Raw genomic sequence first — 9,162 nt, 5'->3', positions numbered from 1 at the left:
GATTTTATACCTTTGACTTACTGCTTAACATACTTAAGTTGGACTTATTATATAATTTTAGTGATTTTGACTATTTGAAGGTTTACTTCTATCTAAAAGGTATATTCTTGACGGCATCATTTAATTACGGTAGAAATCCTTATTTTTTATAAAAATAAAATATTCTTATATGAAAAATTAAACAAATATACGTTTACCGCATTCCGTTCTACATTAATGAATAGATGAGGTTCTAAAGAACTTATTCAGTATATAATAAATAGCTTTGTTATAGTTAGTGACTATTTTTAGTTATATAATTTAAAACTGTGTTGGTGAGAAATGACACAATAAAAAGAGAGAACTATATGTCGGTAGATACTGCGATATATTGATACAATAGGAAACGAATAAGCAGATTATTTAACCACAAAAACACCAACATGATGGAAATAAACCAAATATAATCAACATCCTCCACAATATATATCTACTAAGATTAAACAGTGTCATTATTTATTAAACACACTACAAGAACATACTTACTACTTCTAACTTCATATACGTAAATAAACAAATTGGTTTGTTTGAAATATTTGGAAAATAACATGTAAAAATATCGCTGCGAACAGGATTCGAACCTGTGCGGGCATAGCCCATTTGATTTCGAGTCAAACTCCTTAACCACTCGGACATCGCAGCTGATAATATGACTTTTCCCTTTATGATATAATTATATAAAATAACAATGGGGCCAGTTTCGTCAAGAAGTAATATAAGTAGTGCTGAATTACGATTGCTAGACTATCTACAAGTAAACTATTATCAGACTTTAAAAAAGGATTAAAAACATACGTTAAGTAGATACTACATACAACTTGTGACATTAAATGGGGCTTTAAATACGCTGAAAATAGTTGTTAAGTCCAACCGTTTTGGCATATCTATATATATATATATATATATATATATATATATATATATATATATATATATATATATATATATATATATATATATATATACGTCATTAAGATGTTTAACGTATTGCCTGTCGCAATTTGTAAATTTGTTTCAGAATCAGAAAATAATTTTCTTCTCATTTTATTCTAGTCAAAAAGAGGCATAATGCTGTCTGATAAGTTCGAACGTGAAACCGAATTAGACTGTCAAAGTCGTCCGGTTGTCAAACGTATGCAAAATTATTTCAAATATTATAATTACGGGATTTTTATTGAAAATATTTTTAGCGTGTTGCAGCTGCACTGAATATTAGTACCGACATGGTTTCTAAAAGATCTCAAAAAATAAGAAACAATATAATCTTAAATTCACCAAAAGAAAAAGTCGTTATGTGAGACGGGTGATGAATCAAGATCAGTTGATGTTAGCTGTATCAGAGATCAAATGTGCGAACTTTATAAAAAGAGAAAGCAGTTTTTCAATCGAAACGGAAGTTAATACAATCCTTTCAGAGAAAATTGTTAGTTTTGAAAGTACCATAAAACGCTGAAAGATAAGCTAGGAAGTCCAAGGATTACTACCATGGAGAAATAAACCATAATTTGTTTTTACAGTGGTTTGAAAATCAGCTTTCAAAGAACTTGGAGGAACCAGCAGTCACTGTTATGGACAATTCACCATACCATAGTACACCGGTGGAGAAGATCCCAACAGGTGCATCAACTAAGACTGAAATTAAGGAATGGCTTAAAGTACATAAAATAAGTTTTGAAGAAACCGAAGAAAGTTAAAGAATGAACTATTTCAAATTGTTACTAGTTAAACATAAATAAAACGTTTCATTGCATTTTTTGCAATTTATTTTTTTATAAATAATCTCGTAAAAAGAAATATAGTAGGCTGAACAATATGGTCACATAGTATTACCACTTCCTCCCCATAAGTGTCTATTCAATCCAATCGAGTTAATATGGGGGGTAGCAAAGACTTATTATAATAGACATACTGGTCGAAATTGGTATTCTAACAAAAACTGTTTGGATATGCGGAAGGAAGCATTGTCGACCATAACACCTTCGATTTGGATGAACTCCATAAGACATACAGAGAAAGTAATTGATGAATGATGGAATTGTTAACATTTTTTAGACAGATTGGAAATTAATAGTTTAATGATTTACTTGGACAATGACTCGGAAAGCGAAAGCGACTGAAGAAAAGTTTCACAATACGTGATAAAGCTGTGCAATGCTGGAAATTCCTGAGACAAAGTGATGAGAGTGGAAACAACTAAAGTTATGTACATAATTAATAAAATTTAACTGTATAAAATGGTACTGTAAGGCGTGAAAGATTTGTGTGCACATATATGATTGTAATTGTTCAGAACTAAACATGAGGATTAGGTTTTAGAATGTATGAGCAGAGAATGAATACTAACTGTTTTGTAGATATGGGAAATTCATTAGGCAGAATTCAGTGATTAATTTTATCAAGAATGGTGTACACAGGTAGTAGCAGAACAATTAAAAAATACAAAACACACCATTGAAGGAAACAAGAACTAAACGTAAAAAGGTAAATAAGCTCTCGAATGACAGTAAAATACATTACTTTGATACAAAATTGTTGATTAGGTGGATGAGGCCTCCAGGGGGATACGACTATATAGAAAAAGCGCGCCTAGAACTCTACCTCATGGGTGGTGTGGAAAAGAGTTCAATGTAAATATAATAAAAGAACTGTAACCTATAAACTATTATAAATGCGTTCTCAATTGTAGTTTTAAGTCCTTCGATAATATATATATATATATATATATATATATATATATATATATATATATATATATATATATACATTAGATGTACTATAATATTAAAATAAACTAAATATGTTTAATAACATTTTTGTACAATTATTTTGTTATTGTTACAATTAGAATTTTGTGGTATGTCATAGTCAAACTATCAAAATATCGTAACTCTAGATGAATTATATACAAGGTAACTTTGAATATATATATATATATATATATATATACATTTATAGCTTCTCGGTGCGTTTTCAAAACAAAAGGCAAAATTATCGCTAAACCGATTAATATATAGATGATATTAGTAATGTTTAATTATATAGACGATAATGTTCCCTCTAATGATAATCTAAATTATATCCAAAAGCCTATTACATTGTTAAGAACATTATATATTACATATTGCCTATCAAGTTGCATTAAAATAGTTTTTGCTATAACGCTATCGAATTTTTTCAATGTTTAAAATACTCTGACACGTCTGACTTAACTGACCTGCGTAAGGAGACTAAATTAACAGTTCGAATTTAAATGTTGGCTATATCTCTATCAAAAATGAAATATCAAAATTATATATTCTTTTTAGTTCTACTGTAGGCAAATATATAATGCCCCACGAACTTATTGAACTACCTGTTATTTTTGCATTAAGGACTTGTTGTTAAATGTTAATACATTTCAAAAATATAATATATTTCCGTCCATGTTACGTTAATGTGTAAAATACGTAGTTATTAATCATATTTTAGAGTCTATGTATACTACGAAACATATAACACATAAAAGTTTAACGGTTAAATATTCCGATACAATACAATATATCTATTAAAAACACAGTGAATTCATGCGAATATAATTTATTATATGCAAACCGAAAATCCCATGTATTTTAATCTTAACCCCTTAAAAACGGTTTAGATAAAATCATAAAATGCCAATGCTAAAAATTCGGGCTATGCGCTAGCCGTAAATATATCCCGTTTTCTCCCCTTGCCATTTGCATAAAAGAATTACGTCGAATGGCCATTGGAAAAAAAAGGAGCCTTATTTATGTGTCAGTTGGTCAGTTAGACCGTTTTAATTGCTTTTATGAGTCCACGCCGTTGCCCCCTTTTAACAAACAGGATTGGACTCGGTCTTAATATTAAATAAGCTCTGTATTTTAAAATATCTAACGGTTCAAATATAAATGTCAAGTTAGTTAGTAACATATCAACCGGCCGTTGTAGATTTAGTTTTTATTCACGTATTATATAGTACGACCATAATTTATAAATTTAATCATGTTTCTCTGTAAAGACTAAAGAGAATAACTTAAAAATGATATGTTAGTATTACTAAAACTTATATTGACAATATTTTCAATAAAAGATCAGAAATACATTTGATATATAACACTAATTACATTAACAAATCTCTGTATATTAAAATGCATGCAAACTATCTCAAGAACTTACACTCACTAACATATATTGAAATGGCATTTAATTAAACCTAATTTCAAAAATTTTGAAGTATTAATAAGTTTAAATTACTAATTACTGAACGTTTGTAACAAGAGTATCATGAGTATTATTTTCAGAAATTTAACAACTTAGAGCATAAAATCTAATGTATAATAAATAATATTTTTATGCACATTTTTCATCTAAAATATATATTGAAGAACTATAAATTTAATAAAAACCATGCTTATGTGATAAAAAAAGAATTTCTTTACCTACATTTTCAAATAAAATTACATCGTTCTTTGCATTTCCTATCAGTAAATTTATTTTGATCGCCTTTTGATCGAAATCGGACCATAATTTATAAATTTAATCATGTTCCTCTCTAAGGACTAAAGAAAATAACTTAAAAATGATATGTTAGTATTACTAAAACTTATGTTGACAATATTTTCAATAAAAGATCAGAAATACATTTGATATATAACATTAATTACGTTAACAAATATCTGTATATTAAAATGCATGCAAACTATCTCAAGAACTTACACTCACCAACATATTTTGAAATGGCATTTAATTAAACCTAATTTCTAGAAATTTTTAAGTATTAATAAGTTTAAATTACTACATGACTGAACGTTTGTAACAAGAGTATCATGAGTATTATTTTCAGAAGTTCAACAACTTAGAGCATAAAATCTAATGTACAATAAATAATATTTTTATGCACATTTTTCATCTAAAATATATATTGAAGAACTATAAATTTAATAAAAACCATGCATATGTGATAAAAGAATAATTTCTTTACCTACATTTTCATATAAAATTACATCGTTCTTTGCTTTTCCTATCAGTAAATTTATTTTGGTCGCCTTCTGATCGAAATCGGACCATAATTTATAAATTTAATCATGTTTCTCTCTAAGGACTAAAGAGAATAACTTAAAAATGATATGTTAGTATTACTAAAACTTATGTTGACAATATTTTCAATAAAAGATCAGAAATACATTTGATATATAACATTAATTACGTTAACAAATATCTGTATATTGAAATGCATGCAAACTATTTCAAGAACTTACACTCACTAACGTATTTTGAAATGGCATTTAATTAAGCCCAATTTCTACGAATTTTTAAGTATTAATAAGTTTAAATTACTACATGTCTGAACGTTTGTAACAAAAGTATCATGAGTATTATTTTCAGAAATTTAGCAACTTAGAGCATAAAATCTAATGTATAATAAATAATATTATTATGCACATTTTTCAACTAAAATATATATTGAAGAACTATAAGTTTAATAAAAACCATGCATATGTGATAAAAGAATAATTTCTTTACCTACATTTTCGAATAAAATTACATCGTTCTTTGCTTTTCCTATCAGTAAATTTATTTTGGTCGCCTTCTGATCGAAATCGGACCATAATTTATAAATTTAATAATGTTTCTCTCTAAGGACTAAAGAGAATAACTTAAAAATGATATGTTAGTATTACTAAAACTTATGTTGACAATATTTTCAATAAAAGATCAGAAATACATTTGATATATAACATTAATTACGTTAACAAATATCTGTATATTGAAATGCATGCAAACTATTTCAAGAACTTACACTCACTAACGTATTTTGAAATGGCATTTAATTAAGCCCAATTTCTACGAATTTTTAAGTATTAATAAGTTTAAATTACTACATGACTGAACGTTTGTAACAAAAGTATCATGAGTATTATTTTCAGAAATTTAGCAACTTAGAGCATAAAATCTAATGTATAATAAATAATATTATTATGCACATTTTTCAACTAAAATATATATTGAAGAACTATAAATATAATAAAAACCATGCTTATGTGATAAAAGAATAATTTCTTTACCTACATTTTCGAATAAAATTACATCGTTCTTTGCTTTTCCTATCAGTAAATTTATTTTGGTCGCCTTCTGATCGAAATTGGACCATAATTTATAAATTTAATCATGTTTCTCTCTCAGGACTAAAGAGAATAACTTAAAAATGATATGTTAGTATTACTAAAACTTATGTTGACAATATTTTCAATAAAAGATCAGAAATACATTTGATATATAACATTAATTACGTTAACAAATATCTGTATATTGAAATGCATGCAAACTATTTCAAGAACTTACACTCACTAACGTATTTTGAAATGGCATTTAATTAAGCCCAATTTCTACGAATTTTTAAGTATTAATAAGTTTAAGTTACTACATGACTGAACGTTTGTAACAAAAGTATCATGAGTATTATTTTCAGAAATTTAGCAACTTAGAGCATAAAATCTAATGTATAATAAATAATATTATTATGCACATTTTTCAACTAAAATATATATTGAAGAACTATAAATTTAATAAAAACCATGCTTATGTGATAAAAGAATAATTTCTTTACCTACATTTTCAAATAAAATTACATCGTTCTTTGCTTTTCCTATCAGTAAATTTATTTTGATCGCCTTCGGATCGAAATCGGACCATAATTTATAAATTTAATCATGTTTCTCTCTAAGGACTAAAGGGAATAACTTAAAAATGATGTTAGTATTACTAAAATTTATGTTGACAATATTTTCAATAAAAGATCAGAAATACATTTCATATATAACGTTAATTACGTTAACAAATACATATATATTAAAATTCCTGCAAACTATCTCAAGAACTTACACTCACTAACATATTTTCAAATGGCATTTAATTAAACCTAATTTCTAGAAATTCTTAAGTATTAATAAGTTTAAATTACTACATGACTGAACGTTTGTAACAAAGGTATCATGAGTAATATTTTTAGAAGTTCAACAACTTAGAGCATAAAATCTAATGTATAATAAATAATATTTTTATGCAGATTTTTCATCTAAAATATATATTGAAGAACTATAAATTTAATAAAAACCATGCTTATGTGATAAAAGAATAATTTCTTTACCTACATTTTCAAATAAAATTACATCGTTCTTTGCTTTTCCTATCAGTAAATTTATTTATCTCAAACTTTAATTTGTCTTCTATCACTTTCGTTAATCTACTGCTTCCTACTTTCCCTTGTTTTCCACACGAGGGCTAAAAACTCACTAACAAATGAAAATTTAAATATTCATTTTAATTCTCGATGCGCCAACTAATGTATTTATTACTTAATATTTGGTTAGAGCTATGTTACGAAATGCGTCCACTAATGAAAGCTGAAATGAATTAGAAGTTAATATTAGGAAGGAATGAACCTGCTCAATCACTACCAGTTCTTAAGCAAGTGAATTTTTCTTGGACTGGGTTCACCAGATATCAAATTAATTAAAATTCTTAAAATTAAAAGGTTAAAAAATTTTCCTTCGTATAGGTTTTAAGTGTGCCAAATTTCTAGCCTCTCAGTGCCCCCGTGTTCATAAAAGAGCCAAAATTATCCCTAAACCGATTAATATATAGATGATATTAGTGATGTTTACTTATATAGACGATATTGTTCTCTCTAACAATAATCTAAGTTATATCCAAAAGCCTATTACATTTTTAAAAACATTATATATTAGATATTGCTTATCAAGTTGCAGTAAAATAGTTTTTGCTATAACGCTAGCGAATTTTTTCAATATTTAAAGTACTCTGACACGTCTGACTTGAATGACCTGCAGAAAGAGACTAAATTAACAGTTGGAATTTAAATTTTGGCTATATCTCTAACAATAATGAAGTATCAAAATTATATATTCTTTTTAGTTCTACTGTAGATAAATATATAAAGCCCCACGAACTTATTGAACTACCTGTTATTTTTGCATTAAGGATTTAAGTAGTATTGTATGGAATATTACTGTGGAATATAAGACAAACACCCAAATAACCTCCAAATGTTTGTTTTCGGTATGAAAAAAAAAATAATTCAATGCTATCTCTAAATAAAGGAAAAATTATAGTTATTTTCGGTTTCCCCTTCATTTTATACCGTTTATATATCTCATTTGCACAAGACTGTTATTGAATCGATGACAGTATATATTATTTACCCAAAAATAAATTTAAATATGAAAAAAAATTTCGCTGCGAACAGGATTCGAACCTGTGCGGGCAGAGCCCATTTGATTTCGAGTCAAACTCCTTAACCACTCGGACATCGCAGCTGTTGTAATGTTGGTTCATTTGTGGTATAGCTACGTCAGATGGAATAATAGAATTAAATGTAAATAGTAAAAATAATATGCTATTGTTATTGAAATAAAAAATGCAAACAATTGATATTGGTAGTATAAAGATAATATTATTTGAACAGCCGTGTTTAAATAACATTATATATATAAATAAGCATATTTTTAAATGCTTATATAAATATATACATAAATCCATTATGTTAATTTGAGTTATTAGTTTCTAGAGTGAAATTCAAGTAGATCTTAAAGTAAAATGTATACAATCTTTACTTGAAAATAGATGTGGGAACAGTGTTCTATATATCCCGAAGTATTTGACACTTTGTATTATAGAACAATATCACTATAACGGCACACCCTACTAGTAAATAAATATGAAAAACAATTGGATTATCAAGAACAAAGTAATTCAATGTCGAAATCATCATCTCTTTCTATTAGTTCAACGCCTCAATTGCCAGCTATTCCAGTTCCTAAATTTAATGGTAATTTTACGAATTGGTTAGAATTCAAAGATACCTTTGTTTATTTGATACATTCAAATTGTTCTATTGAGAATTTGGAGAAAATTATTTAAATAAGCTGGGTGTTAGTACAGAAACATATAATCATTTAATAATATCTTTAATGTATGATAAATTAGACATTTTTACACAACATATTTGGGAAGAGAAAAAACCTCAAAATCATAAACCATTTGACTTACTTTTAGCTGCTATATAAATTTGAGTTACATTTGTTTGGGAATCGTAGGAAAAAG

General features: G+C 26.9%; 2 non-coding genes across 2 annotated transcripts; both read right to left on the bottom strand.

Annotated features, from left to right (window-relative positions):
- Positions 1-599: 599 nt before the first annotated feature.
- TRNAS-CGA (transfer RNA serine (anticodon CGA)) lies at positions 600-681 on the bottom strand. Its single transcript has one exon. It is a non-coding gene; the product is annotated as a tRNA-Ser (tRNA).
- Positions 682-8,293: 7,612 nt separating this feature from the next.
- Positions 8,294-8,375, bottom strand: TRNAS-CGA (transfer RNA serine (anticodon CGA)). The gene has a single exon. It is a non-coding gene; the product is annotated as a tRNA-Ser (tRNA).
- Positions 8,376-9,162: the final 787 nt, after the last annotated feature.

The sequence above is a fragment of the Rhynchophorus ferrugineus genome, unplaced genomic scaffold (assembly GCF_030347505.1).
Source record: "Rhynchophorus ferrugineus isolate W39M unplaced genomic scaffold, kcgeb_rfMv2 rfM1, whole genome shotgun sequence".
Lineage (NCBI taxonomy): Eukaryota > Metazoa > Arthropoda > Insecta > Coleoptera > Curculionidae > Rhynchophorus > Rhynchophorus ferrugineus.
The sequence above is the reverse complement of the archived record's forward strand: the minus strand, read 5'-3'. Positions and strand labels throughout refer to the sequence as shown.